This window comes from Anomaloglossus baeobatrachus, chromosome 4, assembly GCF_048569485.1.
Source record: "Anomaloglossus baeobatrachus isolate aAnoBae1 chromosome 4, aAnoBae1.hap1, whole genome shotgun sequence".
Lineage (NCBI taxonomy): Eukaryota > Metazoa > Chordata > Amphibia > Anura > Aromobatidae > Anomaloglossus > Anomaloglossus baeobatrachus.
In genome coordinates, this window is record NC_134356.1 from 390302952 (window position 1) to 390326609 (window position 23658).

Genomic DNA, 23658 nt, shown 5'->3' on the forward strand with positions numbered 1-23658 from the left:
CAGGAACAATAGAAAGTCAGGGAGTATTTGCACAGCCATACACTGACCTTCTATTGCGAGAAACCACATGACTGTCTGTCACCTGTAACCTCCCCATAATGACCTGCAACAATCAGATCACATGGTGTCAGGACTTGAACCTAGCAACTCCTGTGTACTAGACAGTAGGTCATCTCTTTGAGCTATTCAGCTCACTGGACAGATCCATGCCAAATTAATTACCATAACCTGTGTTGTTCCTGCTTGGCTCCACCCTGTGATTTCCTGATTGCCTCCACCCTGTGTTCTCCTAATTGAATATCCTATTTAAAGCTGTCTTTGCACTTCCTTCCTTGCTATATTGGGGAACTCATAAAATTTGCAGATGATGCTAAGATAGGAGGAAGAGGAATAGCCAACACTAGAGAGGAAAGAGAGCAGCATATTCAAAAGGATTTAGACACACTCGAAAAATGGGCCGACGTGAACAAAATGGTGTTTAACAGGGACAAATTCAAAGTCCTACATCTGGGTAAAAGAAATCTAAAAAAGCATATATAGTATGGGAGGAATGGAACTAGGTGATAGCATTTGAGGACTTGGGCATAAGAGTAGATCTGAGATTCAACATGAGCCAACATTGTGGAGCTGCAGCTAAACAGGCGAACAAAATTCTGGGATGTATCAATACAAACATTGAATCTAGATCAAGAGAGGTAATTATTCCCCAATACTCTGCCCTGGTCAGACCCCACCTGGAATACTGTGTACAGTACCCCAATTCAGAAAAGACATCGATATACTGGAGCACGTCCAAATAGGAACTACCGGCTAAAAGTACTAGGAATGTTTAGCTTCCAAAAGGGAAAGCTGAGAGGAGACTTTTTTGCTGTCTACAAATACCTGAAATGTAGTCACAGTGCAGAGTGACCTACCCTATTCTCATTAACACAAGGAAGTACAAGAAGCAATGGGCTGAAACTGGAGATTTGCCGTGACGTTGGCGGGGTGGCTCGAAAAATTGCAATTTTTTGCCAGAAATCTCATTTTTTCAATAGTACAGCTTGGAATGTTGGTACTGTGCACACTTTGCAATACATAATATTTTTGAAGTGGAGGTTGTTTTTATGCTGTTTTTTCTTGTTATATAGGGTCCCAGTTGATTCTCATCTTGCAGTGCACCTCATGTTTATTTTTCCATCTGTCCTGATTTTTGGCGGTTGGTGGCTGTTCACACTGGCCATCCAACCCCGTCCACTGGCTATTTATTCTAAGCAGCATGTGCTCGGGCCTGTCCCGCCCACAACCATGAATCAGTCATGGAGACGGTGACTGAAAAGCACAAGGTACGTGCTGTGCAGTCCTAATTTTGCATATGTGAGGCCACATGGCACACTTTAAATAAAAATATTTTAGTGTTAGGACTGCCCCAGGAGATTTGCCGTGACGTTGGCGGGGTGGCTCGAAAAATTGCAATTTTTTGCCAAAAATCTCATTTTTTCAATAGTACAGCTTGGAATGTTGGTACTGTGCACACTTTGCAATACATAATATTTTTGAAGTGGAGGTTGTTTTTATGCTGTTTTTTCTTGTTATATAGGGTCCCAGTTGATTCTCATCTTGCAGTGCACCTCATGTTTATTTTTCCATCTGTCCTGATTTTTGGCGGTTGGTGGCTGTTCACACTGGCCATCCAACCCCGTCCACTGGCTATTTATTCTAAGCAGCATGTGCTCGGGCCTGTCCCGCCCACAACCATGAATCAGTCATGGAGACGGTGACTGAAAAGCACAAGGTACGTGCTGTGCAGTCCTAATTTTGCATATGTGAGGCCACATGGCACACTTTAAATAAAAATATTTTAGTGTTAGGACTGCCCCAGGAGATTTGCCGTGACGTTGGCGGGGTGGCTCGAAAAATTGAAATTTTTTGCCAAAAATCTCATTTTTTCAATAGTACAGCTTGGAATGTTGGTACTGTGCACACTTTGCAATACATAATATTTTTGAAGTGGAGGTTGTTTTTATGCTGTTTTTTCTTGTTATATAGGGTCCCAGTTGATTCTCATCTTGCAGTGCACCTCATGTTTATTTTTCCATCTGTCCTGATTTTTGGCGGTTGGTGGCTGTTCACACTGGCCATCCAACCCCGTCCACTGGCTATTTATTCTAAGCAGCATGTGCTCGGGCCTGTCCCGCCCACAACCATGAATCAGTCATGGAGACGGTGACTGAAAAGCACAAGGTACGTGCTGTGCAGTCCTAATTTTGCATATGTGAGGCCACATGGCACACTTTAAATAAAAATATTTTAGTGTTAGGACTGCCCCAGGAGATTTGCCGTGACGTTGGCGGGGTGGCTCGAAAAATTGCAATTTTTTGCCAAAAATCTCATTTTTTCAATAGTACAGCTTGGAATGTTGGTACTGTGCACACTTTGCAATACATAATATTTTTGAAGTGGAGGTTGTTTTTATGCTGTTTTTTCTTGTTATATAGGGTCCCATCTCTTTGAGCTATTCAGCTCACTGGACAGATCCATGCCAAATTAATTACCATAACCTGTGTTGTTCCTGCTTGGCTCCACCCTGTGATTTCCTGATTGCCTCCACCCTGTGTTCTCCTAATTGAATATCCTATTTAAAGCTGTCTTTGCACTTCCTTCCTTGCTATATTGGGGAACTCATAAAATTTGCAGATGATGCTAAGATAGGAGGAAGAGGAATAGCCAACACTAGAGAGGAAAGAGAGCAGCATATTCAAAAGGATTTAGACACACTCGAAAAATGGGCCGACGTGAACAAAATGGTGTTTAACAGGGACAAATTCAAAGTCCTACATCTGGGTAAAAGAAATCTAAAAAAGCATATATAGTATGGGAGGAATGGAACTAGGTGATAGCATTTGAGGACTTGGGCATAAGAGTAGATCTGAGATTCAACATGAGCCAACATTGTGGAGCTGCAGCTAAACAGGCGAACAAAATTCTGGGATGTATCAATACAAACATTGAATCTAGATCAAGAGAGGTAATTATTCCCCAATACTCTGCCCTGGTCAGACCCCACCTGGAATACTGTGTACAGTACCCCAATTCAGAAAAGACATCGATATACTGGAGCACGTCCAAATAGGAACTACCGGCTAAAAGTACTAGGAATGTTTAGCTTCCAAAAGGGAAAGCTGAGAGGAGACTTTTTTGCTGTCTACAAATACCTGAAATGTAGTCACAGTGCAGAGTGACCTACCCTATTCTCATTAACACAAGGAAGTACAAGAAGCAATGGGCTGAAACTAAAAGGAAGGAGATTCAGATTAGACTTGAGGAGAAACTTTCTGACAGTGATGGCAGTCAGAGAGTGGAACAGGCTACCATGGGAGGTAGTTTCTAGAGATGAATGAACCCATGGAAGTTTGGTTAGGCGGGTTCAGCCAGACTTTTGAAAAAGTTTGGTTTGGGCACCGGACTTGACCTGAACCCCAATTATAAGTTACTAATTGGGCAATTTGGTTCTCCGCCCACATGCAGCCAGCCATAAACAGAACATTTCCGGGGGCAGGTGGGCAGGAGTTTTCTATTTTTTGGGGGTACACACTATAACTACAAGCTGTTATTACCCCCAGTGTGAGCCAATCAAACACTGCAAGCAGCTCACATTGGGCTGAGCACCGAGCGTACCTGAGCACAGTGATGCTCGCGTGAGTGGTTTGCATATATAAAGCACCTAATCTCCAAACTCAAACTCTGTTTCTTTTATAAAGTCTGTGTTGAGTATGAACATCGAACACTGATTTTCGGGCTCACTTTAGTAGTGAGCTCTCCAGCAATGGAAATCTTCAAGCAAAAGCTGGATAAACATTTAGCTGGGATGATTTTGGAAAACCTGCACTTGCAGGGAGTTAGTCCCGATAGCCCTTGAGGTCCCTTCCAACGCTACCAAAGGCAAAGAACAAGGAGGATTTAGAAATGACAGAGGAACAAGAGATGTCATTGTTATAATTAGAAGGATGATAGAAAAAGAACAAGAATATAACAAAAAGCTCTATTTTTGCTTCAGTGACTACAGCAAAGCTTTTACATAGTTACCTAGGTTGAAAAAACCTAGGTCCATCTAGTTCACTCTTCCTCCACCAATTAAACATTTCTTCACTAAATCATTTATAACCGACAATATTATGTGTACTGGTTTTGTAATTTGCCTGAAGAAGGAGCCTTTGTGCTCTGAAAGCTTGCTAATATAATTTTTCTGGTTAGCCTATAAAGGTATCACTCCTAAAATACTTTTTTCATTCTTGGGACATAGTATTTCAATTGATTTTTCTGGCTAACACGGTACCACAATATTACCCTGTATTGCACATTGTATGTGTACTGAGGAAATCATCCAGCCCTTTTAAAAGCTGTTATAGTGACTGCCATTACTACCTCTTGTGGTAGGGCATTCCACAGTCTGACTGCTGTAACTGTAAAGAACCCTTTCCTATTTAGCTTCCGGAACCACCTTTCACTTGCAGTGAATGCCCCTGGTCCTTAGTATTGTCTTTGGAAGGAATAAGTCATGTGCCAGTCCTTTGTATTGACCACACATGTATTTATACATATAAATGAGATCACCTCTGAGACATCTTTCTTCTAATTTTAACAAATCTAACTTTTCCAACCTCTCACCATATGGGAGGCCTTCCATTCCTTGTAGCAGTCTAGTTAACCACCTTTGAACAGACTAATTACTAAATTTCAAATGTAGAGCAGAAAACTGGATCTCATGTGCCTTACAAGTGATTTATAGAGGGGTAATAATATGTTGGGCTCTAATCTCTCTTTGAATACACTATAAAACCATGTTTGCTTTTGCAGCTGCTGCTTGACATTGAGTACTACTGCTCAGCTTACTTGTAGCCAGAATGCATAAGTCTTTCTCTTGTTCTGTAGTCCCAATTGAACGTCCAGTTAATGTATATGCAGCAATAAAATTAGTACATCCTAGGTGCATTACTCTACATTTATCAACATTAAATCTCATTTGCCAAGTGTCTGCCCATTCTGGAATCTTATCCAGATCGTTTTGTAATATTGTACTATTAGGGTGGGTTTTTAATAACCTACATAGTTTGGTGTTGTCAGCAAAGACTGACACTTTACTCTCAATCCCATCTAAAAGGTCATTAATAAAGAGATGAAAAATAATCGGTCCTAGCACAGATCCCTGTGGTTCCCCACTGCTGACTATAGCCCATTTAGGCCCATTTAGAGAATGTACCATTTATGACTATTTTTTGTTACCTATCTCTTAGCCAATTATTTACCCATCTGCTTATAGTTTCCCCTAGTCCCTGCTTCTGGAGCTTTATTATACGACTGTTATGTGGTACAGTATCAAATGCCCCTGACTGTGTTGATCACCAGAAACTTTGGAATACCATGAAGAATGTGGGTGTACCAAACCATTTGATTAGCCTCATCAGGAACTTTTATATTGACCAAGAAGCAACAGTTTGAATTATGCCTTGTAATCATTTTTGAAGTAGAGCAAGGCGTCAGACAATACTGCATCCTTTCATCATTAATGTTCAATTTATATGCAGAAGTTTTTTGCATGAAGGCTGGACTTTCTGAAAAAGAAGGAATAAAAAATTGCTGGACGAATCAACAACAATCTTAAATACACAGACAATACAAAATTAATAGCAACAAGCATAGATGGAATGAAGGACTTATTATTGAGTGTCAAGATGGAAAGCTCAAACATAGGACTCCTACACAATACAAAGAAGACAAAGACATTGAGTACTGTTAGGTATGACTGAGAAATATTTGAGATGGATGGCGACGAAATCAAAGTTGTAAACAATGTCATCCTACTCGGATCAATAATCACTCAAGATGCAAGATGACTTAAGATATCAATAGAAGAATATCTACGAGCAAATCAACAATGAAGTCACTGGACAAGGCCCTCAAATCAAGGAATGGATGCAAAACCTTGACGATAAAGAAATAAGAACAATCAATGCCTTTGAAATGTGGTGGTGGATTAGGATGGTATCAATACCATGGATGGCAAAAAGAACAAACATCAATTTTGGAACAAATCAAGCCAGATATGCCACTCAAAGCAAGGATCACCAAGCTTCAACTTAACTACTTTGGACACATCATAGGAAGACAGTAATCACGGGAGAAGAAGATCATGGTGAGAAAAATAGAAGGAACAAGGTGAAGAGAAAGTATCAAGCCATTGGTTGCTGATCTATCAAGATAACAGCGGAAGAGACCCTGGTGGACCTATCTAGGCTTGCACAAAATCGATCTTCCTACACAGCATTCATCCTGCAAGTCACCATAAATTGAAATAAAGCTTAAGGCCGTTAAAGGAAAAAAAAAATATGACCATTTGTAGAGGCGGTGTCTTGGTGCAGGTGTTGGAGCACTTATGTTTGTGCAGTTACAAGCAGTCAGATACACGGGTGAACTTGCAAATAGTATGGGATACACTATATTTTTCATATGAAAGAAGGTGTCTTCTCCATATGAAACAAGCAAGTTTAGAGTTTCTCAGGGTGACTATAATACAGTTCTCTTCACTTGCTACTGAAGATAATATTATGCACAGTCTAAGTAATGCTAAGCTGAAAGAGGGACCTTCATGGTTTGGATCCCCGTGGCGACACAGTAGTGTATGGAGCTACTCACGGTTTTTGTGCTATCGTTCCCTATTCCAGGGGGCAGGGCAGACAGTGTTAGTGGCGTAGAAGTCAAGTAGCACTGGTTACCACCAGAGGCATTTAGAAAAACCACTATGCTAGAGCACATATTCAGGCTTATTTCTCCTGACTGTATGAAGCTTCACTCCATTGTGGAGGCAATTATATGGAGAAAGCTAGACTCAACACGTCTGCACTGGTTTGTCCCAGCTTGCAGGAAGTTTTTCAGCACTAAAGCTGGGTGGCTCCTCTTCGCCGTCTTTATGGCAGCATGTGGTGAGGAGACTGAATACCTAACTTTCATTTGCCTATATTGACCAGTAGATGGCAGCAAAATACAAAACTGATAGTACATTTATCAATTTTCAGTGTATGCACATTACAACATATAATGCATTACATACTTCCTAAAGCCGGGGCCACACGGGGTTATGTGCGATCCTCGCAGCACAGCGGGAGCCGAATGTCATGCGAGGGTAATTGCGACTGTGGTCCAATCGTGCGATCAGACTGTAATGACCGTAGGTCCGAAGAGAATCCAGTGGGTCACAAACCGAGACAGAGGCAGAAATAAACAAGGGTTCCTTTACTGGGTTGAGAATTAGAGTATGATTCAGAATAAATAATGATTGATTTAAGAACCCCTCAAAGCACCACAAAAGTGGAATTAACTCACTCAGCTTTTAGCCGGAATCAATGCGCCAATCTCAGAGTTCTCGGGTTCTGTATATTACCTCAGGAACCGGGAATAAATATACCTACTCACCAGGTTGAACAAGATAAAACAATTAACTATAAAGGCAAGAGGTGTAAATCCAATGGGGGCATCTGAGGGAACCTCTAAGATGGCGCACTGAGTATAACTTATCACTACTAATAATAAAGCCTTAAATTTTACCAACGTTGGTTTTACACTGAACAAAGGTATACTCGGGTATCTTAAAACTATCGTACCGTTAACTTCAAGGGAAGTTTCACACAGCCCTGTGGTCCGAGTCCGCTGTATATAATTCCAAAGAAGGAAGAAAAAGGAAACACAAAAATCTTCTTCTTGCTCTAAGGATGTCTTCACCCCGGTCCTGCCACGCAGGGACCCCGGACTTAGTCGATATTAGCCAATTACTACACACAGAACACGGTCTCAGGCCTACAGCTCTGTAGTAACTAGAGATGAGCGAACCGGTCGCGGTTCGGCTCGAGGTCGGTTCGCCGAACGGAGCTCCCGTTCGAGTTCGGTTCGTCGAACGTTCGACGAACCGAACTCGAACCAATAGGCTATAATGGGAGGCAATCGCAAACACATAAAAATGCATTATAAATGTACACATACAGTTAATAAACATTGCCATAACACTTACCGGTCCCCGCGATCCCTCCTGCACTCTGTCTCCTGCCGCTATTCCATCCGATGATCGCTGAATCCTCCCGGTGACCGGCACTGCCAGCAGAGATGCAGGACCTATCGTGACGTCAAAATAGCCATGTGACTAGTCACATGGCTATTATCTCATTGGCTACAGACTGGTCAAATGACTATGACGCGTCATGTAGGACCTGCGAGTGCATCTCTCCGGTACACGGTGCACATTTGTGTATCGCCGTTTACCGGCGACATGCTCTAGCACACGGTCGACTCCCCGTTCCGTTAGGGACCGACTGACACAGCCGGTCATTAACGGAGATCACCGTTGCCATAGCAACGCAGTTAGCGGTGACGTCACCGCTAACCGCGGCTCCAGGAGCACCGTTGCTATGGTAACGCGTCTGTCAGCGTTACCGCTGTTACCGCTAGCAGCACTGATCACTCACGGAGTGAAGGCTGCACGCTGCTTCTCATGCAGCTTTCACGGAGTGAATGCTCCACGGGAAGCAGCATCTTCCCCCATGCAGCAGTGATGTAGCAGAGCTGCATTTGTTGAACGAGAAAGACAGAAGAGCAGGATCGTGGAGGGCTGACAGGGGGTAATAAAGATGGAGTCTCTAATGTGTCTGTGTATTTATTTCTATTAAAGTATTTTTTCTCTGTGTGGTGTCTTTTTTTTAACCCTTTATTGGAGATTCTTAATGGCCGGGTCAAACGTGCCTGACATTAAGAATCTCTGGCTTAATACTGGCTAGTAAAACAAAGCCAGTATTAACTCATGATTACCCAACAAGCCACCCGGCTCCAGGGCTGTTGGAAGAGTTGGATACAGCGCCAGATGATAGCCCTTCTATGAGAGCGCCATTTTCTGGGACGGATGCGGACTGAAATTCACAGCAGAGGCGCCCAGAAACCTCGGGCTAACCTGTGCTACGGATTCCAATCCCCAGCTGCCTAGTTGTACCTGGCTGGACACAAAAATGGGGCGAAGCCCACGTAATTTGTTTTTTAATTATTTCATGAAATAAGTGAAATAATTAAAAAAAAAGGGCTTCCCTATATTTTTGGTTCCCAGCCGGGTACAAATAGGCAACTGGGGGTTGCCACGGGCAGCCCGTGGCTGCCTGCTGTACCTGGCTAGCATACAAAAATATGGCGAAGCCCACGTCATTTTTTTGGTGGGCAAAAAACTTCTGCATACAGTCCTGGATGGAGTATGCTGAGCCTTGTAGTTCTGCAGCTGCTGTCTGCTCTTCTCCATACAGACAGACAGCAGCTGCAGAACTACAAGGCTCAGCATACTCCATCCAGGACTGCATGCAGAAGTTTTTTGCCCCCTGAAAAAATTATGTGGGCTTCGCCATATTTTTGTATGCTAGCCAGGTACAGCAGGCAGGTACGGCTGCCCCCAACCCCCAGTTGCCTATTTGTACCCGGCTGGGAACCAAAAATAAAGGGAAGCCCTTTTTTTTATTTCATGAATTTCATGAAATAATTAGAAAACAAATGACGTAGGCTTCGCCCCATTTTTGTGTCCAGCCAGGTACAACTAGGCTGCTGGGGATTGGAATCCGCAGCACAGATTGGCCTGAGCCTTCTGGGCCCCACTGCTGCGAATTGCAGTCTGCAGCCGCCTCAGAAAATGGCATTTTCATAGAAGCGCCATCTTCTGGCGCTGTATCCAACTCTTCCAGCACCTGCCTGCTATACCTGGCTAGCATACAAAAATATAGCGAAGCTCACGTCCATTTTTTGTAGTTTTTTGGCAAAAAAAAAAAAAATGCTTCCCTGGATTTTCCATTGCCAGTGAAGGTAACACCAAGCAGTGGGGGTTATCAGCCAGTAGCTGCTTGGATTACCCTTAGCTAGCAATACAAAAAATGCAGCGGGAGCCCATATATATTTTTTTAATTATTTATTTAAATAACTAAAAACAAAATGGGCTTCCCTGTATTTTGATTGCTGGACATCACAGTGCTGTAAAAATAAATCTTTAAAAAAATGACGTAGCGCTCCGCGGTATTTTTGATTCTCAGCGCAGATAAAGCAGACAGCTATGGGTTGCCACCCCCATCTGCCTGCCGTTACCTTGGTTGGCAATCAAAATACAGGGAAGCCCATTACTTTTTTCTATTTAAAAATAGTTAAAAAAAAAAATGACGTTGGGTCCCCCCATTTTTGATAGCCAGCTAGGGTAAAGCAGACAGCTGTAGCCTGAAAACCACAGCTGGCAGCTTTACCGTGGTTGGGGATCCAATGTGGAGGTCCCCTCAAGCTCTTTTTTATAATTATTTTATAAATATTAATAATTACACAATAAAAGTAGGGTCCCCCCCAAATTGGATCACCAGCCAAGGTAAAGCGGACAGCTGTGGTCTGGTATTCTCAGAGTGGGAAGGTCCATAGTTATTGGGCCTTCACAGCCTAAAAATAGCAGGCCGCAGGCACCCCAGACGTGGCGCATCCACTAGATGCGCCAATCCTGGCGCTTCACCCCAGCTCATGCCGTGCCCTGGTGCAGTGGCAAACGGGGTAATAAATCGGGTTGATACTAGCTGTAAAGTCACCTGAGATCAAGCCCAGCAGTTTATGATGTCATGGCGTCTATTAGATACCCAACATCATAAACTGTCAGTACTAACAAAAAAAAAAAATCGACAAAAGAAATTTATTTGAAAAAACAGTCCCCAAAACATTTCCTCTTTCACCAATTTATTGTAAGAAAAAAAATAATGGGGGTCCCACGACGACTCTGGACCGTCTAGAATATGGGGGGAGACACTCAGGGAACGTATCCCCCATTTTCTAGGAGTGCGGACCCTTCATGTGAGGAGTGTGGGTGCAATGAATCTGCACTCACTCTCCCCGAGTCCACAGCAGCAGAGTCCATGTCGTAATGGTTGCTACCAAAGCTGCAATGCCCTGCTTATGAGGTAAGGGCATGCCTAATCAGGAGAACTACTGTAGAGGAAGCTCTGCTCACTGGTATATAGGTGCTCAGAGGTAATAATAGATAAAATTAGTGAGTAACCTCAGCACTCTAAATCTCCCAGACTAAGTCAGTAAGTCACAACGGATAGTAATGCAAAATCACTCTTTATTGGTCCGTATTAAGAAAAAAAATGTTTTCATAAGCATATATGTTTTTGTCCAAAACAAGTTACAAATGACGTTTCGGCCTGAGCCTTCGTCAGATTGGACTTATCTGCATGTAATCATGAAAAATGACAATAATCAGTATCACATAAGAGTGAGAGAACAATAACATAAACTCGAACAATGTAGAGGTACAATTGGGATGCAGCAAAAAAATTGCAACACAGCAAGAAATGAAACACATGATACAAATGTCATAATACAGTACAAGGACAATATAGTAATGACAAATATGGGGTCAGAGTAGGCTTAGACAGCTCTGGTACGAAAGAGATGTCAATCATAAAGTAACATGTGCAGTAGGTGTAGAGCTACACTATGCATGGCAGAGCTAATGGGTAGATCGACCATAGAAAAAGAACGGAGAAAAAATGGAGAAAAAGTGGAGAAAAAGTGGAGAAAAAATGGAGAAAAAAATGGAGAAAAAGTGGAGAAAAAGTGGAGAAAAAATGGAGAAAAAGTGGAGGAAAAGTGGAGAAAAAGTGGAGAAGAAGTGGAGAAAAAGTGGAGAAAAAGTGGAGAAAAAATGTAGAAAAAGTGGAGAAAAAGTGGAGAAAAAATGGAGAAAAAGTGGAGAAAAAGTGGAGAAAAAATGGAGAAAAAGTGGAGAAAAAGTGGAGAAAAAGTGGCGAAAAAGTGGAGAAAAAATGGAGAAAAAGTGGAGAAAAAATGGAGAAAAAGTGGAGAAAAAGTGGAGAAAAAGTGGAGAAAAAGTGGAGAAAAAATGGAGAAAAAGTGGAGAAAAAATGGAGAAAAAGTGGAGAAAAAATGGAGAAAAAGTGGAGAAAAAGTGGAGAAAAAGTGGAGAAAAAATGGAGAAAAAGTGGAGAAAAAGTGGAGAAAAAATGGAGAAAGAGTGGAGAAAAAGTGGAGAAAAATGGAGAAAAAGTGGAGAAAAAATGGAGAAAAAGTGGAGAAAAAGTGGAGAAAATGTGCAGAAGAAGTGGAGAAGTGGAGAAGAAGTGGAGAAGAAGTGGAGAAGAAGTGTTGGTTCATGCCAGATGGGAGATAAATAATTTTTTACCGGCGCTGTCATTTACTGTAACGTGATCATCGGTGTACGGTGTATACCTGTGATCACGTGAGCGGGGACCGGAAAAACCGTCCTGAATCATGATCTCCAGGGTTTCAGCTAGCCCTGAAACCCCAGAGATTTTCTGACGCCGGGGGCGTTATTCACTTATTTCTGCCTGCTGTTTATAAACGGCAGAACAGAATAAGGCTACATTAACACGACCGATCCATTTTTGTGGTCTGCAAAAAACAGTCCGTTTTTTTTTTCACGGGTGCATCCGTGTGGCATCCGTTTCCGTTCCGTAGACGGTCCATATGTCATCTGTTTGTCATCCGTGTGCCTTCCGTTTTTTTTGTGTACTGCAAAAAAACTTAAGGAGGGTAAATGCATAAATTTACCCAGGATCCATAGCTTCATCCTACATGAGGCGGTCACATGTTCACTCCAGTGCCATTTTCTACTGCTTTTCACAGCGTAGAGCACTCTGGTGATTTTCTTGTGCTTGTGCACTTCATATCAGTCTTTTCTGTCATTATAATGGCAGAAAGACACATAATGTCCCACTCTCCTGCATTTTGTAATTTTGCACCCTTTGGTGCCTTTCATGTGGCACTAAGGGGTGCTTAGCTTTGTATTTAGCCAAAAAAATGAAAAAAATAAATGACGTAGGGTTCCCCCTAGTTTTGTAGCCAGCTAGGGTAAAGCAGACGGCTGCAGCCTGCAGACCACAGCTGGCAACCTCACCTTGGCTGGTAATCTAAAACGGAGGGCACCCCACGCTGTTATTTTAAATTAAATAAATAATTAAAAAAAAAAAACACGTAGGGGTCCCCCCAAAATTGGATCACCAGCCAAGGTAAAGCAGACAGCTGGGGTCTGATATTCTCAGACTAGGGAGGTCCATGGTTATTGGACTCTCCCCAGCCTAAAAATAGCAGGCCGCAGCCGCCCCAGAAGTGGCGCATCCATTAGATGCGCCAATCCTGGTGCTTCGCCCCAGCTCATCCCGCGCCCTGGTGCGGTGGCAAACGGGGTAATATATGGGGTTAATACCAGATGTGTAATGTCACCTGGCATCAAGCCCTGGGGTTGGTGAGGTCAGGCGTCTATCAGATACCCGACATCACCAACCCAGTCAGTAATAAAAAAAAATAGACGACAAACACATTTTTATTTGAAAAAACACTCCCCAAAACATTCCCTCTTTAACCAATTTATTAGAAAGAAAAACAAATCTAGGTCTGGTGTAATCCAAGGGGTTGCCATGACGATCCACACTGTCCCAGTCAATGAAGAGCAGAATGTTCCCCATTGGCTGGGAGAGCAATGCAGTGACCTGAGCTAACATCAATAGGTCAGCCAAAGTCACTGCAGGGCATGACAAGTACTGCTGTCAGCGAGGTACATTACCTGCGCTGATCTCCAGCACACTGACAGCACCTGTCACTGAGTTCAATGACCGCCGCCTTCACACCAAGTATCGCGAGAAGCCCGTGACGTCACCGCTAGTCAGTCTCGGGTCGGAAGCGAGAGAAGGTGATGTGACAAGCGGCGGCCATGGAGGACAGTGACAGCGCTGAGGTCGGGATGGCGGGACTTCATCACCGCAGGTAAGCCGAGCGGGGCCATGTGTGCAGAGTGTGTGTGTGTGTGTGTGTGTACGTGTGTACATGCCGCGGGCAGGAGGGGGCGGAGCGAGCTGAGCGGGGAAGTGTGGGCTTCCTGCACGTAACTAGGATAAACATCGGGTTACTAACCAAAGCGCTTTGCTTGGATACCCGATGTTTATCTTGGTTACCAGCTTGTGGCAGGCTGCCAGCGATGGCTCCTGCACACTGTAGCTGTAAAAAGCCCTGCTTTTTGCTGCTAGAACCGTTCTCGAATGTATCTAGAACTATCGAGCTTTAGCAAAAAGCTCGAGTTCTAGTTCGATCTAGAACAGCCCCCAAAATCACTCGAGCCGCGAACTGGAGAACCGCGAACCGCGAACCGCGCTCAACTCTAGTAGTGATCAGTGCAGGCAGGCAGAACTCACAGGGTCCTACTGCACTGCTGACACAATCACATTTCAGACTCTCACAAGACCACAGCTGCTGGGGGCGGGCCCGTGCTGCCGAGGGGAAGGCCGGCGCTGCTGAGGGGAGAGAGGGATTTATCTCCCTCTCCTCAGTAGCCGGCAATTGTAATTCTTGCACTGCACTCGCATTACACTGGTGTAATGCGAGTGCAGTGTGATGTTTCTCTCGCCCCACAGACTTGTATGGGTGCGATTGAAACAGGCTCGCATTACACTCGCAGCATGCTGCGACTGTTTTCTTGGTCCTATTAAGTCTGAGAAAATAATCGCTCATGGGAGCTGCCCTATAGAGTAATATTGCTCCGAATGGAATGCGTTTTTATATTGCATTCCACTCGCTCCGTTTTTCTCGCCATATGTCTTAGGCCTTATTCACAGTGCCCAAAGGAATTCTAGCACACTGGAACAGGTCTACTGCCACAAGACAACAGTTTGACTCAACAACAATAGAACGAGTATCGGGATACCAGAGATGCCTGTGACTAGGCTCAGTTCAGCTCTGTTGACATACGCTGATTTGGTTGCATCCTCTATGAAGCTGTTTATTCTGTTAATTTGATTACATTTGACAGGCATTATTCTATCCTGTTTATAATTTTGAGTTTTAGATTTCTATTTATGGCAGGGTTTATTTCACCTTCATTATCAAGAGGGAATTTCACCTTCTTGTAATGCATGCAAATTAAGGATTTTTTTCTTTCTTGTGAGGCAAGAAAAGCTCTTTAGATTCCAAGGACATGGATGCAAAGAACCAGCTGTCCTGAATACACAATAGATAAATTCAGTAAATACTGCAGTAGAACTAGATTTGTGGTTTCCAAGCTATGTTGTGTGTGTAGATTCCCAAATGATTTATTGTGACAGAAGACCTGCTAATCCAAATCTCATTGAGAGCCTGAATTGACTTGGTCATATTTACATGCCATGAATAATTTCTGTATTCAAAATTTCAATGAAAGATGCTATAATTATGCAAAAAGTATATTAAAATACTCATATAAATGAATATTAATAAATAATGGAAGAATATTCACAAATATGGAATAAAGGAAGTAAAACATGCATGCTTAGTCCTACTGGTTTTGATAACATTAGTAAATATGGCAGTGGAAACCATAAGTATTGTTGTTGTTTATATTTATCAACAAATCAATACATGGTCATTGTTTTTCTCTGATCTGTTATGTTATCTGTTAGCCGTGCATTACTCTATTAACAGGCAGGGGTAATGATTAATTACAATGAATAACCCTTTTTACTATTTATTGAATATTCACGTTAATTAGATGAAAGATAGTTACTTATACATTATATACTTTACATGTTGTAAAAATTGTAAATGGAATTCCATAAAGGTGATTTGTTTTGAATGTATAACATTTAGATAAGATCACCTATGTTTTCCTGAAAAACACATGATTATGAGCTTTACATTGCTGCTGCTAATACACATAAAATGCTGACTTTGGTAAACAGCTATCTTATCGTCCCTATTATAAATGTTTTATTTATTGAAATATATGAATAATCAAAAATTTCGTATAAATCACCTTGAATTGTAATGTTAATCAAAAAATACCTAAAGAAGGAATAGGTGTCTCTTTTTTACGTTTAAAAAATGATTTTTTATTCAAAGATTTAGGTTAAAATTACATCAAATGCATATTTATAAATACTAATAATAGGACTGGATCAGATGCCCATAATACAACAGCAGCGGTTAAACCAAAATATACAACCTTTTAATTATTAGACCAACCAGTGTATAATATAATTTTGATGTTCTTCAAAAAATGAGACATAAAGTGCAAAGTGCTTTTTCATTGTAGAAAACACCAAACAATTATAGTAAGAAAGGCATTAAAGTAAAAAAATCATTATAAAGCAAGTGCTAATAGACCGCAATGAATATTGCTGAATACAAAATACCTTAGAGATGGTCAGGGTTGTTAGGTATGCCGCATATATCCCGACGCGCGTTTCAGCGTGCTTTCTTCAGGGGATGCCCTGAAGAAAGCACGCTGAAACGCGCGTCGGGATTTATGCGGCATACCTAACAAAAAAGGTTGTATATTTTGGTTTAACCGCTGCTGTTGTATTATGGGCATCTGATCCAGTCCTATTATTAGTATTTATAAATATGCATTTGATGTAATTTTAACCTAAATCTTTGAATAAAAAATCATTTTTTAAACGTAAAAAAGAGACACCTATTCCTTCTTTAGGTATTTTTTGATTAACATTTATTGAAATATGTTGCCATACTGAGCCATTTTTTTCTTCAGTCAAAGTTGTATAAACTTTTCAAAAATTGAACAGAATGCAAAGAACACACTTGAACTTAGGGGTACTTTGCACACTGCGACATCGCTAGCCGATGCTAGCAATGCCGAGCGCGATAGTACCCGCCCCCGTCGCACATGCGATAATTTGTGATAGCTGCCGTAGCGAATATTATCGCTACGGCAGCTTCACATGCACTTACCTGCCCTGCGACGTCGCTCTGGCCGGCGACCCGCCTCCTTCCTAAGGGGGCGGGTTGTGCGGCGTCACAGCGACGTCACACGGCAGGCGGCCAATAGAAGCGGAGGGGCGAAGATGAGCGGGACGTAAACATCCCGCACACCTCCTTCCGTCCGCATTGCCGGTGGAGGAATGGTAAGGAGATGTTCCTCGCTCCTGCGGCTTCACACACAGCGATGTGTGCTGCCACAGGAACGAAGAACAACATCGTATCTCCTATTGGTGCGACATTATGAAAATGGCCGACGCTACACAGATCACCAATTTACGACGCTTTTGCAATCGTGACAGCGCATCTAGGCTTTACACGTTGCAACGTCGTTACCGGCGCCGGATGTGCGTCACTTTCTATTTGACCCCGACGATATCGCAGTAGCGATGTCGCAATGTGCAAAGTACCTCTTAGTATTGAGCAATCAGGAATGGCATCATATTGACAAATGGAAACATATATACATATGTGTAGAATGGGTCGACCAAGTGCTCTATCGCTTGTGCGATCGTGTCAGGGAGGTCACTGAAACAAACATAGGCTGCTAAAAAAATTCTAATCTCTGGAAGTGTTCAGAAAAAGAATGTGAAGAACAAGGGAAAAGGGGAAGGGGAACAACAAGAGCTGGAATCATCCACCACCACACAAAAAAATAACATTTGTAACAGGAGTTCTTATAAGTGGATTAGCAAGTCAATTAGCGACTCAGGTGTAGGCAAGCAGTAATTTGTATAAAGAGGGACTGTACTTGAACATAAACCTCACCACCTAAGGTCTAGCATTTATGGAGGTCAGAAAAAGCTCTCCCAGGGGAACCAAATAATGCCACTTCTGCTATGATTTTCAAGTGTTTGCACCATCAGCCCCCTGTTGAGGAGGACCTTTCCATCAAATACTTAATTAACCTCTTGACAAGGGATTGTGGGAAATATGTCGATTTGCCTTACATAATTCAGATTTCAGATCATATACATGACACAGATTTAAAGATGGCTGCCATTTCCTGTTCTCCACACCTTGCCTGGAATGCGAGGAATGTCCAGATGTAAGAAGACCACCATATAAGGGAAGACCACTGGCTAAACTTGAGGACCAACCCACATATCAGATGACACCATGGATTCATGCACTGAAGTCAGACCCACCCATCAACAGCAACATGGATCTCCCCATTGGCTAGCCCATGAACTGTCCCACTAAATGGGCATATCTGAACTTGTGTATGCCCCTAGCCTATATCAGAAGATGCACGCTCTGTACTCAGTCTGTTCAGTGCCATTTTTACTGTGACCAAGAAGAGATTTCATATCCGACTGTGTCTGGTGTGAATTCTTTACGCATGCACTTGGTCTATACCAATTAGGCCAGGCAGTAGACAACTAGTGATCTCTGGTTAAGAGTTCACCCCAACATTATTGGCGCCAACGTTTAGCCATCAGACGTCGACACCCGAAAACCCTTGGAATCAGTAATTGGAACGGCAGGACGAGCTCAACACCTTGAGAAAGCAGATTGATCACCTCATAACCCAGAGCACGGTGAGTCTGCTGATTTTTATATCTGTAGTCTTCCCTGTGTGATCTCGGGGTGTGTGGCACTGATTGCCTGACTGTGTCCGGTTTTCAGGGTCTCTGTACACGGCAGACGGGTCTCACGGTTGCTGGCCATTTTAATTGCGGAAGAACCATCTCGTGTTTAGTTGCCTGCTGCCTGTTGTGTGTTGTGGGGACATAGACTGGTAGTTGAAAGAGCAAGTGGGTTTGTGAGCGGTGTCTGGAAACGAAAAGGATATTGTCTGTCACATGGTAAATGATGTCAATGGTGGTGCCTGTGATACGGTTTGTGGTTCTGGTATAGTGCCCAGCTCAGGCATACTGAGTGCAGAGCTTTTTGTAGTGCCAAGCTCAGACATACTGAGTGCAAAGCCATATGTACAGTAAGTGCCCAGCTTAGCTGGACTGAGTGCAGAGCCTTGCTTTATACATAAATCTAACCTTTTTAAAGTGTTTTCCCGGAGTGAATTGGCTGGTATAGACACCTTGTAGCCTGGGGTGATACTAGAGCTGATTTTTTTGTATAGACAGGGACCACGTGGCAGTATAAGGAAGGATTTGGAAGTGTGTGCTGGAAACTAAAAGTTTTCATAAAGTGTTTTAGTTGTGAGTCATCTCCCCATCTTTTTTGTTTTGTCTGTTGTTTCTATCTTGGTCTGCATAGAGAAAGATTGCTTGTTTGGTGTTGTTTATCTTGGGAGAGGATGGAAAAATTGCTGAAGTTGTGTCGTATTGGCAATAAGTCAAATTCAGATGGCAAATTAGACCCATGCACATTAGTTGCAGCTCGTGAAGGAAAGAGTCATATAAAACAATGTACAAAACTCATGAAATTGTGTGGAATGCCAGCAGGAGGAAGATTGCAGCATCTAGAGTGGAAGCTTGTGTTAACAGAGAGAAAAAGTAAGTTCACACAGTGCGTTTTTCGCGGCGTTTTTTGCGCAGTTTTTGGGTGCGTTTTTGCTCAGAAAACTGCATGACTTTGCTTCCCCAGCAAACTCTAGGAGTTTTCATTTTTGCTGTCTGCACACAGCGTTTTTTTTCAGCTGCGTTTTTGTGGTGCCACAAAAACGCAGCATGTCAATTATTCCCGCGTTTTTCACTGCGCTTTTCATCCATTGAGTGTAATGGGATGTTGAAAGACGCAATGAGAAACGCAAATAGGTGCGTTTTGGTGCGTTTTAGTGCGTTTCTAAGACCAAAAACGCAGCTATAAACGCAGGAGGTGGGTAGTAAAGTGACATGTACAGGAAGAGGATTCCTTCTGTCAGTAAATACAGAAGCGTGAATCCTCCCGGTACCGTCCGTCACCGCTGCCTCCACCTCCCATCCTGTACATGTCAGCTGCCGTGCGGCGCCATGTCTGGGCGGGAGGTGGAGGCAGCTGTGAAATCAAAAGTGAACAGTAGAAAAAAAAAAAAGTCATACTCACCTGTCTGCAGACTCCCGGTGCCATGCCCGCTCCCATCTCCTCCCGGTACCGCCGCTCCGGGTGTGTGCAGTCTCCCCGGGTACGTATGCCTGCAGGATGCAGGACCTGGCGATGGATCATCTGATGCAGTCACCTGACGCATCAGCTGATCGTAAGTCTCGGGGTGACGCTGATGCCAGCGGCCGGCCGGTTTAACCTATCAGCGGATGCGTCAGGAGACTTCATCCCTGATTACCGGCAGCTCCTGCAGCGATCGGACGGGATCAAAGTCGCTCTAGGAGCTGCCGGTAATCAGCACATAAGTGAGTATTTTTTTTTTTTGCACCGATGGATCTGCTGATTGTATAAACGGCTATTATACAATCAGCTGATGTGTGATGTGATTCAGGCACTTGAACCTGACACATCATCTGATCGCTTTGCCTTCCAGCAAACCGTTCAGATGATATTGGATCTGGATTGGATGGCGCGGGACCCTTGACCCAGGATTACTGCGGAGGGGGGGGCTCTTTATTTCAATAAAGATGAAGTCACTAATTGTGTTGTGTTTTATTTCTAATAAAAATATTTTTCTGTGTGTTGTGTTTTTTTTATCTTTACTAGAAATTCATGGTGGCCATGTCTAATATTGTCGTGACACCATGAATTTCGGGCTTAGGGCTAGCTGATAATATACAGCTAGCCCTAACCCCATTATTACCCAGTGAGCCACCCGGCATCAGGGCAGCTGGAAGAGTTGGATACAGCGCCAGAAGATGGCGCTTCTATGAAAGTGCCATTTTCTGGGGTGGCTGCGGACTGCAATTCACAGAGGGGGTGCCCAGAAAGCATGGGCACCCTGTACTGTGGATTCCAATCCCCAGCTGCCTAGTTGTACCTGGCTGGACACAAAAATTAGGCGAAGCTCACGTCATTTTTTTTTTTAATTATTTCATGAAATTCATGAAATAATTAAAAAAAAAAGGCTTCTCTATATTTTTGGTTCCCAGCCGGGTACAAATAAGCAGCTGGAGGTTGGGGGCAGCCCGTACCTGCCTGCTGTACCTGGCTAGCATACAAAAATATGGCAAAGCCCACGTCATTTTTTTTATTTGGGGGGGCAAAGAAATCCTGCATACAGTCCTGGAAGGAGGATGCTGAGCCTTGTTGTTCGACAGCTGCTGTCTGCTCTCCTGCATACACTATTGGATGGAGGATGCTGAGCCTTGTAGGTCTGCTCCCCCTGACTCTCCCTCCAGCATACAGTACTGGATGGAGCATGCTGAGCCTTGTAGTTCTGCAGCTGCTGTCTGCTCTCCTGCATACACTATTGGATGGAGTATGCTGAGCCATGTAGTTCTGCAGCTGTCTGCTCTCCTGCATACACTAGTGGAGAATGAAGAACATATTGAAGAAGGAAATGACATCAGACCTTTTTTTTTGTTCACTGATAAAAAACGCATAAAGACGCAGTGAGCAAAAACGCAGCAAAACGTAGCAATAAACGCACTAAATCGCAACAAAAACGCGTGCGTTTTTGGCCGCGTTTTTTTGACGCGGGTGCGTTTTTGTGCGTTTTTTGCCGCAAAAAACGCACAAAAATGCAGCGTCAAAAAAACGCAGTGTGTGAACCTAGCCAAAAGGTGTTTTGGAAGACAATGGATTGCTATCTGCTGCTTGTGCATGGAGAAGAGTTTCTGAAAGATTATATAGAGTGAATTGGGTAGAAGACGTGAGGAAAAAGAAAGACAGAGTTTTAAATTATGTGTATTACAAGAATGTACTTTGTGAGCGACCACCGCCATATAATGCTGATGCTGTGGTATGGACCTGTTCTGGTTGTAGTTGTAGAAATCCGGATGAGAATGAATTTTGTTGTGGATGTGGTGACTCTAGGCCGCAAAATGGTGGAGAAAAGCCATGTGCTGAATCTGTTGGTAGCTATCTTGGAGGAGGAGCATGTGCCACTTCCAGTGTAGGCCATCTTGGAGGAGGAACATGTGCCACTTCCAGTGTCAGCCATCTTGGAAGAGGAACATGTGCTGAATCTGCTGGTGGCCATCTGGGAGGAGGAGCATGTGCCACTTCCAGTGTCGGCCATCTTGGAGGAGGAGCATGTGCCACTTCCAGTGTCGGCCATCTTGGGGGAGGAACATGTGCCACGTCCAGTGTCGGCCATCTTGGAAAAGGAGCATGTGTCACTTCCAGTGTCGGCCATCTTGGAAGAGGAACATGTGCTGTATCTGCTGGTGGCCATCTTGGAGGAGGAGCATGTGCCATTTCCAGTGTCGGCCATCTTGGAGTAGGAGCATGTGCCACTTCCAGTGTCGGCCATCTTGGAAGAGGAACATGTGCTGAATCTACTAGTGGCCATCTTGGAGGAGAAGCATGTGCCACTTCCAGTGTCGGCCATCTTGGAAGAGTAGCATGTGCTGTCCCTGGTGGTAGCCATTTTGTTGAAGACAAATGTGCTGTCCCTGGTGGTAGCCATTTTGTTGAAGATAAATGTGCTGTCCCTGGTGGTAGCCATTTTGTTGAAGGCAAATGTGCTGTCCCTGGTGGTAGCCATTTTGTTGAAGATAAGTGTGCTGTCCCTAGTGGCACCCGCTCAGATTCCCTCTAACCAGTAATGACCATTAACGGTCAGTACTACATCCCTCTAGGAAGTGAATAGACATTACCCACATTTCCCATCACAACGATGTCCGGTGAAGCATCAACCCTTTCCCCCACCACTTCCGCTGTGAATCCAGCTATCCTCCCAGCTGGATCATCCCCAGCACCAACACTTTCCACTGTCACTTCTGCTGCTAATTTAGCTACACAACCACAAGAATCACTCTCAGCACCAACCCTTTCCACTGTCACCTTTGAGGTCAATCCAGTCACACACTCATGTGAGCCACTCCAAGCAGCAACTTTTCCTCTCAACACTTCTGATGCAACAGCATTCTCACGCTCACGCAGTCTCTCTAATACTACTCCTGGCGCCTTGAGGGTCCTTTCACAACCAAGTGCACATGTATATGGGACGGTAGCCACTGTTTCAGAGGAAGGCACAATTTGGAAAGGGAACACTAATACCACAGGGAGCATAGGGGGAAGGGAATACTGGCAACCAGTTCTTGAAAAAGAGATTCCAGAGGGACCTTTATTGGTGGTGGGTAAAGGCCCCGTCACACTAAGCAACATCGCTAGCAACATCGCTGCTAACGAACAACTTTTGTGACGTTGCTAGCGATGTTGCTGTGTGTGACATCCAGCAACAACCTGGCCCCTGCTGTGAGGTCGTTGGTTGTTGCTGAATGTCCTGGGCCATTTTTTAGTTGTTACTGTCCCGCTGTGCAGCACAGATCGCTGTGTGTGACAGCGAGACAGCAACAACTAAATGTGCAGGCAGCAGGAGCCGGCTTCTGCGGAGGCTGGTAACCACAGTAAACATCGGGTAACCAAGAAGCCCTGTCCTTGGTTACCCGATATTTACCTTTGTTACCAGCCTCCGCCGCTCTCACTGTCAGTGCCGGCTCCTGCTCTGTGCACATGTAGCTGCAGGACACATCGGGTTAATTAACCCGATGTGTGCTGTAGCTAGGAGAGCAGGGAGCCAGCGCTAAGCATTGTGCGCTGCTCCCTGCTCTGTGCACATTTAGCTGCAGTACACATCGGGTAATTAACCCGACGTGTGCTGTAACTAGGAGAGCAGGGAGCCAGCGCTCAGTGTGCGCTGATCCCTGTTCTCTGCACGTGTAGCTCCGTGCGCTGGTAACCAAGGTAAATATCGGGTTGGTTACCCGATATTTACCTTAGTTACCAAGCGCAGCATCTTCCACGCGGCGCTGGGGGCTGGTCACTGGTTGCTGGTGAGCACACCAGCAACTCGTGTAG